Source organism: Xenopus laevis, chromosome 1S (genome assembly GCF_017654675.1).
Source record: "Xenopus laevis strain J_2021 chromosome 1S, Xenopus_laevis_v10.1, whole genome shotgun sequence".
Taxonomy (NCBI): domain Eukaryota; kingdom Metazoa; phylum Chordata; class Amphibia; order Anura; family Pipidae; genus Xenopus; species Xenopus laevis.
The window spans coordinates 186,187,605-186,200,152 of NC_054372.1; the positions used below are offsets into that span (position 1 = coordinate 186,187,605).

Genomic DNA, 12,548 nt, shown 5'->3' on the forward strand with positions numbered 1-12,548 from the left:
CAAACACATTTCAGAAGTGCCCAATAAATAATCAGAATAAAGTAGTAACACCTCATATTCCAAACCATTTTTGGAATCATATACAGGAATAACAGTTTAGTTTGAAACTGGCAGTGCCTCCTTTAGTTGAAAGGAAAGATGGGAATAACTTGCAATAAGAATGTGCCACAGATAAGTAGTCCAGTTAGCCATGTGCCCAGGTTTTGAATTTGCACATCGTAAGGCACCTCACATTGGAGTGGCTCCAAGGAAGAACCTGATTGGTTACGCCCAGACAGAGGGCTAGGGAAAGCCCCTTAAGGGAATAGTTTGGTATAATAATAAAATTTGGTAAATGGATAGGCTGTGTAAAATAAAAAATGTTTCTAATATAGTTAGTTATCCAAAATATAATGTATAAAGGCTGGAGTGACTGGATGTATAACATAATAGCCAGAACACTACTTCCTGCTTTTCAGCTCACTTGGTTTCCACTGATTGGTTACCAGGCAGTAACCAATCAGAGACTTGAAGGGGGTTACATGGGTCATAACTGTCACTTTTGAATCTGAGCTGAATGCTGAGGATCAATTGAAAACTCACTGAACAGTTATGTCCCATGTGGCCCCCCTTAAAGTCGGTGACTAACTCAGAGGAAGTAGTGTTCTGTTCTGTTACGTTAGACATCCAGTCACTCCAGCCTTTATACATTACATTTTTGCCTAACTAACTATATTAGAAACATGTTTTATTTTACACAGCCAATCTATTTACCTAGTTTTTATTTTTACACTGAACTGTTCCTTTAACATGATGTTTTATATGTTTGATTGTGCATATGTGTGTTTGGTAATTATCTCAAAGATATTTTTTTAGCAAAAACTCTGCCCTTTAATGTAAGAATATCATTTTTTACTCCTCTTATTATTCAAAAGGTGCCAAGACTAAAAACATAAGAAAAATACTTAATACTTGGCTGGCAAATAATCTCCCTGCTAGAACAGGCAAGGTGTCCATTCCAAAACTCTGCCATCTGAAGGAGTGGAATGCTTCAGGACGGCGAGAACAAAAAATTAATTGCATTTTCAAGTTGGCTGCCGTCAAGGAATGCAGAAAATGGTGAAAGGTTTCCAGTTTAACCATCTTAAAGGATATTTTACATCCAAAAATTGTGCATATAAAAACCATAAAAAACATTTAATTTAGGAGTAAACACACAGGGGCATATTTATCAAAGTTCGAAGTTAAAAAAAGACCAATCAAATGGAGGTCGATTTTTTTGGGGGGCCAAAGAGGGCCGAATTCGTACGTCATACTTCGATCGTACTTCGATTCAAAGTTTTTCTAACTTCGACCTTCGGCCTCCCAAACTCCCCCAGTTGCCTCCATACAGGTTGTAGGAGGTCCCCCATAGGCTAAAACAGCACTTCGGCAGCTTTTAGGTGGCAAATTGTCGAAGTCGAAGTTTTAAAGAGACAGTACTTACTTCAAAAAAATTCGACCTATAAATTTTTTTCAAATTCGAATGAAGGTATGACTATTCCCTAGTCGAAAATAGCTTAAAATTTGAAGTTTTTCACTTTGAAACTTCACCTCGACCTTTGATAAATCTGCCCCACAGATATAGCACTGTATACGGTAGAGCTGGGGTTGACCCCAAGTTCCATGTCCGAGCTTTGTCTTGTTCCAAACACAAACCAATATATGGTTGTACAGTATGTAGGATAAATACTGGCAGCATCTCCACAATGGGGCTACAATAGGACTGAATTAATATTTCCAATAGCTGGACTGGACTCTGTCAAGCTTACCAGTATAATCCAGTCGTAGAAGGAGCTTGAGCCGTAGATAGTGAACCCACAAGCGCCTCACACAACCGCTACCCACCTGGAGTGGAACAGGGAGCAGGGTTGTGGAGAGTAGCCAATGAGACGATTAGCAAGGTACAAGAGGATTAGGCAGAGTCATGGTCAGGAGGTCCGAGGTCAAAGGCAGGCAGCAAGGTTCGTAAACGGAGAGACAGGCCGAAGGGTCGAGACAGGCAGCAGAAATCGTAATCCGGGAACAGGCGAAGGTCAACAACAGGAAATCACAATGGAAGAGATGCTAGGGTTTCAGTTAGATAACCTAATAACCAGGCAATGCATCTCTATCAGAACCAGGTTTAAATAATGTCCATTTGGCGCCAACTGGCGTCATTCCGCCGGCGTCGCCGTGCTGACGTCACGTCCGTCTCAGGTGTTCGTTTCCGTGTCTTTGCGTCGGCGACCGGCGCCTCCGCTCCCGCGACCATCGCCAGCGCCCGGCGTCATGCGCCGACGCGCGCCAACGCGCCCGCGCCTGCGCCGGCAAGAACGCAGACCCGAATCCTCACATTGCCCCCCATCAAGGAGCGGCCTCAGGACGCGACCACCAGAAGGTTTACCAGGATAGGTTCCATGGAATTTTTTCAACAAATCGGAGGCGTGAATGTTAGACACTGGTTCCCACGAATTCTCTTCCGGACCAAAGCCTTTCCACTTAACTAGGTACTGAAGACGTTTACCTCTCAACCTGGAATCCAGGATCTCTTCAACCTCGAATTCTTCCTGACCATCCACAACGACAGGAAGCGGAGGAGGAACCGTACGTCCAGGAAATCGAAACGTTGAGGCCGGTTTCAAAAGTGCTGTATGAAATACTGGATGAATGTGCCAGGATGCCGGAAGTTTAAGCTGGAACGCCACGGCATTGATTTGACGAATGATGGGAAAAGGGCCCAAGAACCGTTGACCCAACTTCCTACTGGGACAGGAAAGCTTGAGGTTAACAGTTGACAACCACACCAGGTCACCCACCTTGAATTTTGGATCCCCTCTTCGTCCTCGATCAGCATAAACTTTGAAACCTTGTTGAGCCCGCTTCATGTTCTCTTGAAGTTTCTGAAAATTATTAGATAAGAAAGTTAATCGGTCCTTAACTGCAGGAACCAAAATATCAGAAACAATGGCAGAGGGAAAGGTGACTGGATGAAGACCATAGTTTGCGAAGAAAGGGGATTGTCGGATGGAAGAATGATGAGCATTGTTGTAAGCGAACTCCGCAAGAGGAAGCAGATTAACCCAGTCATCTTGGAGGTACGAGGAATAACATCTTAAATACTGCTCCAGGGTCTGGTTGGTTCGCTCGGTCTGGCCATTGGATTGGGGATGAAAAGCGGAAGACAGGGACACCGAAATCTTGAGTGCTCCACACAAAGATTTCCAAAACTGCGATGTGAACTGTGGACCTCGATCGGACACCACCTCATCAGGAAGACCATGGAGCCTTACTACTTCCTTAATAAAGGTATCAGCAGTCTCAGAGGCAGAAGGAAGTCTTAGTAAAGCCTTAAAATGAGCCATCTTGGTTAGACGGTCAACAAAAACAGCAATGGTGGAACAATCACGTGATGGTAACTCTGAAATAAAGTCCAAAGAAACTGACCCCCACGGACGAGAAGGCACTGGTAAAGGTTGAAGAAGGCCAATAGGTCTAGAATGAGAGTCCTTGGATCTGGTGCAAACCTCACATGACGAGACAAACTTGAAACAGTCTTTAGCCATCCCAGGCCACCAAAACAATCTCTTGGCCAGAATGATAGTCTTTTTGACACCTGGATGACCCGCCAGCTTGGAGTCATGAATTTTCTTAAGGACCTCTAGACGCATTTGTTCAGGAACAAAAATCTTGCCTTGATGAAGAAGAAACCCATCCTTGGGAACAAGTGACGATTCGGAAACGGTTAAAGATGCATCTTTAATTCCATCTACCAAAGTAGACTGCAACAAGAGGAAATTATCAGAGCTTAAAATCGTCTCAGGAACCAGAGGAACCTCATCTTCAGGAGAGAACATTCGGGATAAGGCATCTGCCTTAACATTCTTTGACCCAGGTCGATAAGTAAGATGAAAATTAAATCGCATGAAGAACAAAGCCCACCTTGCTTGTCTAGGTCTCAACCTTTTAGCAGAGCGTAGATACTCCAGATTTCTATGATCTGTAAAAATAAGAATTGGATGTTTAGATCCTTCAAGAAGATACCTCCACTCTTCCAGCGCCAGCTTAATAGCAAGTAATTCACGGTCAGCTACATCATAGTTACACTCGCTTTTGGCCAATTTACGGGAAAAAAAAGCAACAGGATGAAGATCGTCTTGAACCCCAGTTCTCTGTGACAGGACAGCGCCTACTGCGAGTTCCGAGGCGTCAACTTCCAAGGTGAAAGGAAGAGAAACATCTGGATGGTGAAGAATTGGACCAGAAGTGAAAAGTTTCTTCAGTTCCTCAAAAGCCCTCTGAGCCTGAGATGACCAACAAAATTTTTGATTACTACGAGTCAGCTCAGTGATTGGAAGAATGACTTGAGAAAAGTTCTTAATAAATTTCCTGTAAAAATTTGCAAAACCGATGAAACGTTGGACAGCTTTTTTAGATGATGGAATCGGCCAATCAAGAATTGCAGAAATCTTCCTGGAGTCCATCTGAATCCCCTGAGGAGAAACGAAGAAACCCAAAAAATCTACAGAGGTTTGTTCAAACACACATTTTTCGATCTTGGCATAAAGCTGATGAGTGCGTAGGCGAGTCAGGACCTTCTTCAAATGTACCCTGTGCTCTTCCAAAGAATTAGAAAAAATGAGAATGTCGTCTAGATAAATAATGACGAAAATATCAAGAAAGTCCCTGAAGACATCATTGACGAAGTGCTGAAAAGTTGCAGGGGCGTTACAAAGACCAAAGGGCATGACCAAATATTCAAAGTGTCCGTAACGAGTGCGAAAGGCCGTCTTCCATTCATCCCCTTCCCTTATTCGGACTAGATTATATGCACCCCGAAGATCCAATTTGGAAAATTTTTTAGCCTCAGCCAGGCGTTGGAAAAGTTCTGGAATGAGAGGAAGTGGGTACCGATTCTTGACTGTAATTTTGTTCAGATCCCGGTAGTCAATACACGGCCTTAAAGAATGATCCTTCTTTTCAACGAAGAAAATTCCAGCTCCTGCTGGAGAAGAAGACTGCCTAATAAAACCTTCATCCAAATAAGAACGAAGCTCCGAAAGTTCAGACTCAGATAATGGGTACACTCGTCCGAAAGGAATTTGAGCCCCTGGAAGAAGGTTAATAGGACAATCATAAATACGATGAGGAGGTAACCTGTCGGCCCCTTTTTTATTGAAGACGTCCAAAAATTCCCAATATGCCTGAGGAAGAAGATTTTGGGTCTCGGATACAGGAGATAAAGAGCACACAACATTAGAAGGGAGGAGGCATTGGGAACGACAAAAGTTAGAAAGAAAAGTTACTTCACCGGTAGCCCAGTTGATAGACGGATTGTGTTTCTGCAGCCACGGTAATCCCAGGATGATAGGGAACAAAGGAGAAGAAACCACATCGAAATTCATGAATTCAGCATGCCCTTTATTTAACAAAACGAGAAGTGAGATAGTCTCTTGCACCACAGGGCCAGAAGTAATCAGAGAACCATCTGCCACACGAAGAGCTATAGGGTTCTTCTTAGACTGGAGCGGAATCTGGAATTGTAACGCCACTCTATTGTCCAAGAAACAACCGCTTGCCCCAGAGTCAAGGATTGCTTGGAGTTCGACCCTCTTGTCTCCCCACTGTAAAGACAAGGAGATAGTCAGGAGAGGCACAGGAACATGACACCCAGAAAAGTCTTTTTCAAAAATCCTCTTACCCGTTGGACGGGTCGGGCAACCACGAAGCAGATGACCAGCTTGTCCGCAATAGAGGCAGAGGTTAAGTCTGCGACGTCTAATGCGCTCCTCAGGTGTTAATGCAGACCTGATAGCACCAATCTGCATGGGCTCTGGAACCACGTTGAAGGTGGACGAAGAAGGAACCGGAGAACTTATAGAGGGCATTCGGACAGGAGGAGGAGGGGATGGTAACAACCAAGTCTGAGGAAGAAGACCTGCTTTCTCGGCTTTTTCTTCTTCCCGGCGTTCCCTGAGCCTTCGATCTAGTTGTATGGAGATGAGAATGAGATCTTCCAAGCTATCAGGGATGCCCGTACGAGCTAACTCATTCTTTAGCTCAGAAGAAAGTCCAAAACGGAACTGATTTTTTAAAGCAGCTGGGTTCCACTCCGTATCATCCGCCCATTGCCGGAATTCCAGCGTATAATCTTCCGCAGGACGGTCCCCTTGCTTCAGAGCGCGCAGGGCAGCCTCAGCAGTGGTGGCTCTGTGAGGATCGTCGAAGATAACCGCCATTGCATCAAAAAAGGAATCCACCGAGGTTAGCACAGGACTTTGGCGATCCATGAGGCGGAATGCCCAGGTCTGTGGTTCACCCGTGAGAAAAGAAATGATGACCCCAACCCGGACTTGCTCAGTGGGATACGTGTGGGGTTTTAGAGAAAATAATAACTTACAGTTGCTCCTGAAGTTCCGGAACACCTTCCGATCCCCAGCGAACTTTTCCGGGAAGGCAACTTTAGGTTCGGAGATTTCCGAGGTGATCACTTGAACCTCTGTAGGAGCTGGAGGAGGAGCGGCCGTGGAAGGAAGGACAGCTGGCGGATGAGCTCTGATATGCTCCTGCAACTGTGAATAGCCACTTTGCAACTCCCGAACTGCTTGCGTAAGGGAGGACAGCTGCTGGGTCAAAACGGCAAATGGAGACGCTCCCTCAGCTGGATCCATCTTGGCCTGGTTATACTGTCAAGCTTACCAGTATAATCCAGTCGTAGAAGGAGCTTGAGCCGTAGATAGTGAACCCACAAGCGCCTCAAACAACCGCTACCCACCTGGAGTGGAACAGGGAGCAGGGTTGTGGAGAGTAGCCAATGAGACGATTAGCAAGGTACAAGAGGATTAGGCAGAGTCGTGGTCAGGAGGTCCGAGGTCAAAGGCAGGCAGCAAGGTTCGTAAACGGAGAGACAGGCCGAAGGGTCGAGACAGGCAGCAGAAATCGTAATCCGGGAACAGGCGAAGGTCAACAACAGGAAATCACAAGGGAAGAGATGCTAGGGTTTCAGTTAGATAACCTAATAACCAGGCAATGCATCTCTATCAGAACCAGGGTTAAATAATGTCCATTTGGCGCCAACTGGCGTCATTCCGCCGGCGTCGCCGTGCTGACGTCACGTTCGTCTCAGGCGTTCGTGTCCGCGTCTTTGCGTCGGCGACCGTCGCCGGCGCCTCCGCGCCCGCGACCGTCGCCAGCGCCCGTCGTCACGCGCCGACGCGCGCCAACGCGCCCGCGCCTGCGCCGGCAAGAACGCAGACCCGAATCCTCACAGGACTCTATAGCAAGTCATTGCATGAAGGAGAGGTCTCCTCCGAGTCATTAAACCGTCACAAACAATGATCATTGCGCAACAAAAGCAAGAAGTATTTTTGCACTTGTGTTCCAGTAAACACAGTTGATGTATGGTAACAATTAGTGCTAAGTCTAAAGCAAGTAGACTTGCAAATGAATCCTGAAAACATTTCCCAGCTCACTCGAGTGGTGTCTTTACTTACACTCATATTACGATCCCAAATCTGAATGGATCCATCTTGGCACCCGGCTGCAATGAATTTGCCGTCTCTGTTGTAGGTGCAGCAAGTTGGGATCACCCGTTTTCCTTGCATAGATCTTGGTTTAAATACACTCTTGTGCTTCTTCTCATTGGAGACATCCCAAGTACGCACGGTCCTGTCAAGAGAAAAGGAAACATCTGAATTCTGGAAGTAAAGATGCATATAGTAACACAGAGCAAAACTCTTAATTATCATGGCTACACATGCAGCTGTTTCTAAAGGAGAACTAAAGTCCCCAATAAAACCCCATACCCACTACCCTACATAGTCCCCCTCTCCCCTGAAAGAGTCCTTAATTCATTACTTAAGAATAGGTGCAGAGTAAGTGCAGCAGAGCTCATGGGCGCCATCTTCCGGCTCTTCTGTATTCTTCGGGTCCTCTTCCTCCACTTTGGCAATTTCCGGCACTTTTGGTGCATGCACAGTTTCTACAAACCAGAAGACTGCTCCAACTGTGCCTGCACCAATACGGGGTTCACTTCCCGAAGAAGAGCCAGAAGATGGCGCTCATGAGCTCCACTGCGCTTACGCCGCAGCTTTACGCGAATATGAATAAATAGTGTACATTAAAAAAAAAAAGTCTTTTGGGGGAATGCAAAAAAAGTTTGCCAAGACCATTGCGAACACTAGCAACCAAGATTGTTTGTGACCTTTTTGACCGGTGTCTCAACGACTTCCTCGAAAAAATGTATAGCGTATGTAATAAAATGTTCCAATGGCGATTTTATGCGGAAAAATATTTAAAAAAAACTCCAGAGCAGGTTTTGACGCTAACCTTTGCTTAGTGATAATGAGCAATGTTATTCGCCAGTCAATTATTTTACATTGCGAGCAGCGGTAAACATTCGCAAAAATTCGATTTTCAAAAATTGTTTGCATTTTTAATTATATTCCCTCTTTAATTTTCCGTAAACGGTCTGAAAATATCTGAATAATTATTTTATAACTGTGACCATGTTCAAGCAATATAACTTTCCCATCATCTGTATGAGATTGCTTGCCGAGGGCTGCATTTTGGAGAGCTCATCTGGTGGAGACTAGACCTACCCCATCACTCCAGGGCTTGGCTGGCTCCAAGAGCTGACATTTAAAACATGGTGAAAAAGTTTTTGCGTGAGAATGTTTAGAACACCATTACAGCTAATAGCCCAGGTGTTACAATGCTGGGTTTGCTAAAGGTCTAAGTGGTAAATGCCACTGAATTTCCAAAAGACTTTTTAGAATTTCACTCATCGTTCCCAGTCAATCAATAATGGAGATTTTCTTAACATGTACAGCATTTAGAAAATAATGTGTTTTATTAGGTTTTTTATCATCTGGTTAAGTGATTTCTAATGCTGCTAAATAATATACCATGACAAGCTGTTATTGTGTTTAGAGGAATATTGATGAGACCACAGTGTTGCTGTAAATACAATTACATTCCCCCACTCCAGGCACCATGTCTACTGCATTATGTTATGTGCCCCTGAACTTTGTTATTTATAACCCAGTGCAGCCATCACAGCTCCTAGAGTCTATTCCAGGGTGAATTCATTGAAAGAATTGTGCACAGAAAGTCATTCATCTCCTGGCTTAGCAATTATCACTAACAGTGCTTTCCTTTCAGAACCCCATTAAATCATTACTCTACTGTGATGTAAAGTTGTTTTCTTTATTATTAGCTGAATAAACTTAAATAGACCAAAATGCAACCAAGGAATGTTGCAGAAAAAAATAATTCATAAATTACAGTAAGGCCTGTCAAACCTGGCTCACACACAAAGCAAAGATTATACATTTTGGGGTTATTTATTAAAGTCCAAATGCAAAAAACTCCAAAAATTCGAGTTTTTCTTACTGTAAAATCCAAAATTTTAGTGAAAATAAAAACTTGAATTTTTCGAGATTTATTATACCCCGAGGATTGAAAATGTTTGAATCCAAAAATCCACCATCTCAGACCTGGCAAAGTTGTATATATAAGTCAATTGGAGAGGCCCTTATCCTATTTGTGGTCTGTGCTGGATTGAGCCCGAAAATGTGACTATTTCAGGTAAAAATCTCAAAAATTCTGACTATTTGGGGAAAAGTCCGAAAAATTCATGTGATTCAGGAAAAAAATCTGAAAAAATAGTACGATTCGGATTTTCGCTTGATTTTATCGAGTTTGTCTCCTATCCAATTAAATCGTGCTTTTTTTTTTTTTTACAATAAATAAGGTCCAATTGTGGATTCTAGTTTGGTCTGACATTTTTATTTCAATAAAAATAAATTTTTATTAAATCGTGCTTTTTTTTTTTTTACAATAAATAAGGTCCAATCGTGGATTCTAGTTTGGTCTGACATTTTTATTTCAATAAAAATTAATTTTCATTTTGGATTTTGATAAATAAGGCCCTTTACGTTGTGCCTGGAAAAGATACAAACAGCCTAAAATCCCCACATTCACACTGTACAACCAATTCATTGAGCATAGGGGCAGAACTGACATATTTACAGCAATATTATTAACGTAGACAACCATTTGGTCTAAATTTATGGGAACAAAGTTCCAGGGCCTAAAGGAATATACCTACGTCCTTAAAGGGATTATGTCAAACCATGTTTTTTTTTTTTTTTAAAAAATGCATCAGTGCTGTGGCAGAAGAAGTCTGCACTGAAAGCAGTTTTTCAGAAGAGCAAACAGATTTTTTATATTTAATTTTGAAATTAAAATTGGACTAGAAATGTTGTAAGTTTCCCAGGTGCCCTCAGTCCTGTGACTTGTGATAAACATTCTTTGATGCTAATGGTACTTTACCCAAAATTTCCAGATTTTAGCAACCTTGGAATACATACAATGCCCTTTAACATGCCATAGCTCCTCTTCAATCTGACTTCCCCAGACTCTCTATTCTCATTATTACTTTTCACTTCTCAACCCCCCCCGACACACACACACACATATATCCTTTCTTATTCTATTCTACCTGGCTTACTTTGTTTTACTATGTTGAAGCAGTGTTATACAATTGTTTTTCTATCTTGTTTGAAATTAAAAATGTTATTAAAATTGAAAAAAACCTACAGCATTAAAATCAAGACAGAATGCCTTTAAAGACTGTGGCAAAACTGGACAAGTGACTAGAGAGGGGTCCAATTCACAAGGGGCTTGTCTCTCGTTATGCCACCATAGACAGATTAGTTGTAGGTAGGATATCTAATATTCTCTCAGTTCCTCTTGTCTGGTGAGGTAGTAGACCTTTAAGATGGGAATCTGAAGTGGAATGCCAGTTTGTGTTTTGGAAATAATGTTTTAAGCAACAATTATAATGGTTTGAAAAGGGATAGATAATGACAAACAAAGTCATGTGCTTCTCACATGGAAGTTGGAGAGCGTTGTTAATATAAACACATTCTACTTAGATTTAGTATGGATAAATAACTGGCTGTTTACAGAACATAAATGTCAATGGTTCATGCTCTAAATCAGGGGTGTCCAAACTTTTGGCTCGCCGGGCCACATTGGAAAAAGAAAAAGTATCAGGGGGCCACTCATGAAAGTTTGATTTGTAAAAGTAAAGGAAATACACAGAAAAGAACTACAATGCCAGTTGGATAACAAGATGGAGCTATACACTAGAATATGGGAAACCTGGATAATAAATAGACATATTATATTATTATTACTAAGTGGGCAATGGGCAGAGTTCCCCCTCCTCCTATTTCCTCGGGAACCAAGCGCTTCAAGCTGGGCCGCATTCATATGCATCCTGGGCCGAATGTGGCCCTCGGGCCGCAGTTTGGACACCCCTGCTCTAAATGTAGCAAATAAGTTATGTGCAACAGTACTGCGGACTGCGGAATAAGTATGTGATAATATAATATAAAAAGCATAGTTCTTTATTAGGTTGGCCTTAATATGTAAATTACTTAGATGCAATGCCTCATTGTTCAAGAGGACAGCTATGAGACGTTCAGTAGATATGCAAACATATACATTAAAGGAGGTTAAAGGAGAAGTAAAGCTCAATTCATTCTCTGCTTGATGCGGTGACCCCCTAAGTTTATATTCTCAAAAGCCGGCCCAGAGCACACTGAACATGCGCATGTCACAGACTCTCCTAACAAAATCGAAGGTGGGAAATATATAGTGAATAAAGTACCCCCACTTGTAAAATATAAGGATATTATAGGTTACCGAGGAGTTTCATGACCATCAGAACTCACCGTTTATAACTGATGACATCAGAACTCACCATTTATAAGGATATAATTTTCAAGATATTCATGGCTTTTGTGTATTATATAGTGAATAAAGTACCCCCTCTTGTAAAATATAAGGATATTATACGTTACCGAGGAGTTTCATGACCATCAGAACTCACCGTTTATAACTGATGACATCAGAACTCACCGTTTATAACTGATGACATCAGAACTCACCGTTTATAAGGATAACATTTTCAAGATATTCATGGCTTTTGTGTATTATATATCTATACACACACACATACACACATTTATAAACAAACACGCTGAACCTTGAACCTTTAGGCTGGTCATATTAATTTCTAGGGTTTTGTTCTCCTTTAAAGGAGAATGAAACTTATAAGTGAGGGGGGGGTTTAATGTTGGGCACCCCAAGTAATTTCTTAATCTCTTAAGTAATCTCTTTCCCATGAAAACTGCACTGTTCCAAGGTACTTCTACCAGAGCACCACATCACAATATTCTTCCTTTCCTTAGACCTTGTCTTTGGTTGAAGGCCAGTTTGCATGCATGGTAATGTAAAGGTTGGCTATAAATTCAGCTTTTCACTCTACTGTGCATGTGCACTCAGACCGGAACAGTAGAAAATTCAAAAAGTAGAAGATGACGATGCAGGGCTCCTGCAGTAAGACCCTGGGCGGTGAACTTTTGCAAACAGGAGCACCAGCTTGGGGTATCTGTTAAGTGACTGTATTCACTTGGGGGGGCTAAAATTTTCCTTCCCTGCTCCTTCAACAATTTGCATATTGCTTAATCTTTTACTTG

The 12,548-nt window shown here is 42.4% G+C and overlaps 1 pseudogene; it reads right to left on the bottom strand.

Moving 5' to 3' along the window:
* LOC108705406 overlaps positions 1-12,548 on the bottom strand; it is a 171,991-nt pseudogene that overhangs the window by 60,027 nt on the left and 99,416 nt on the right.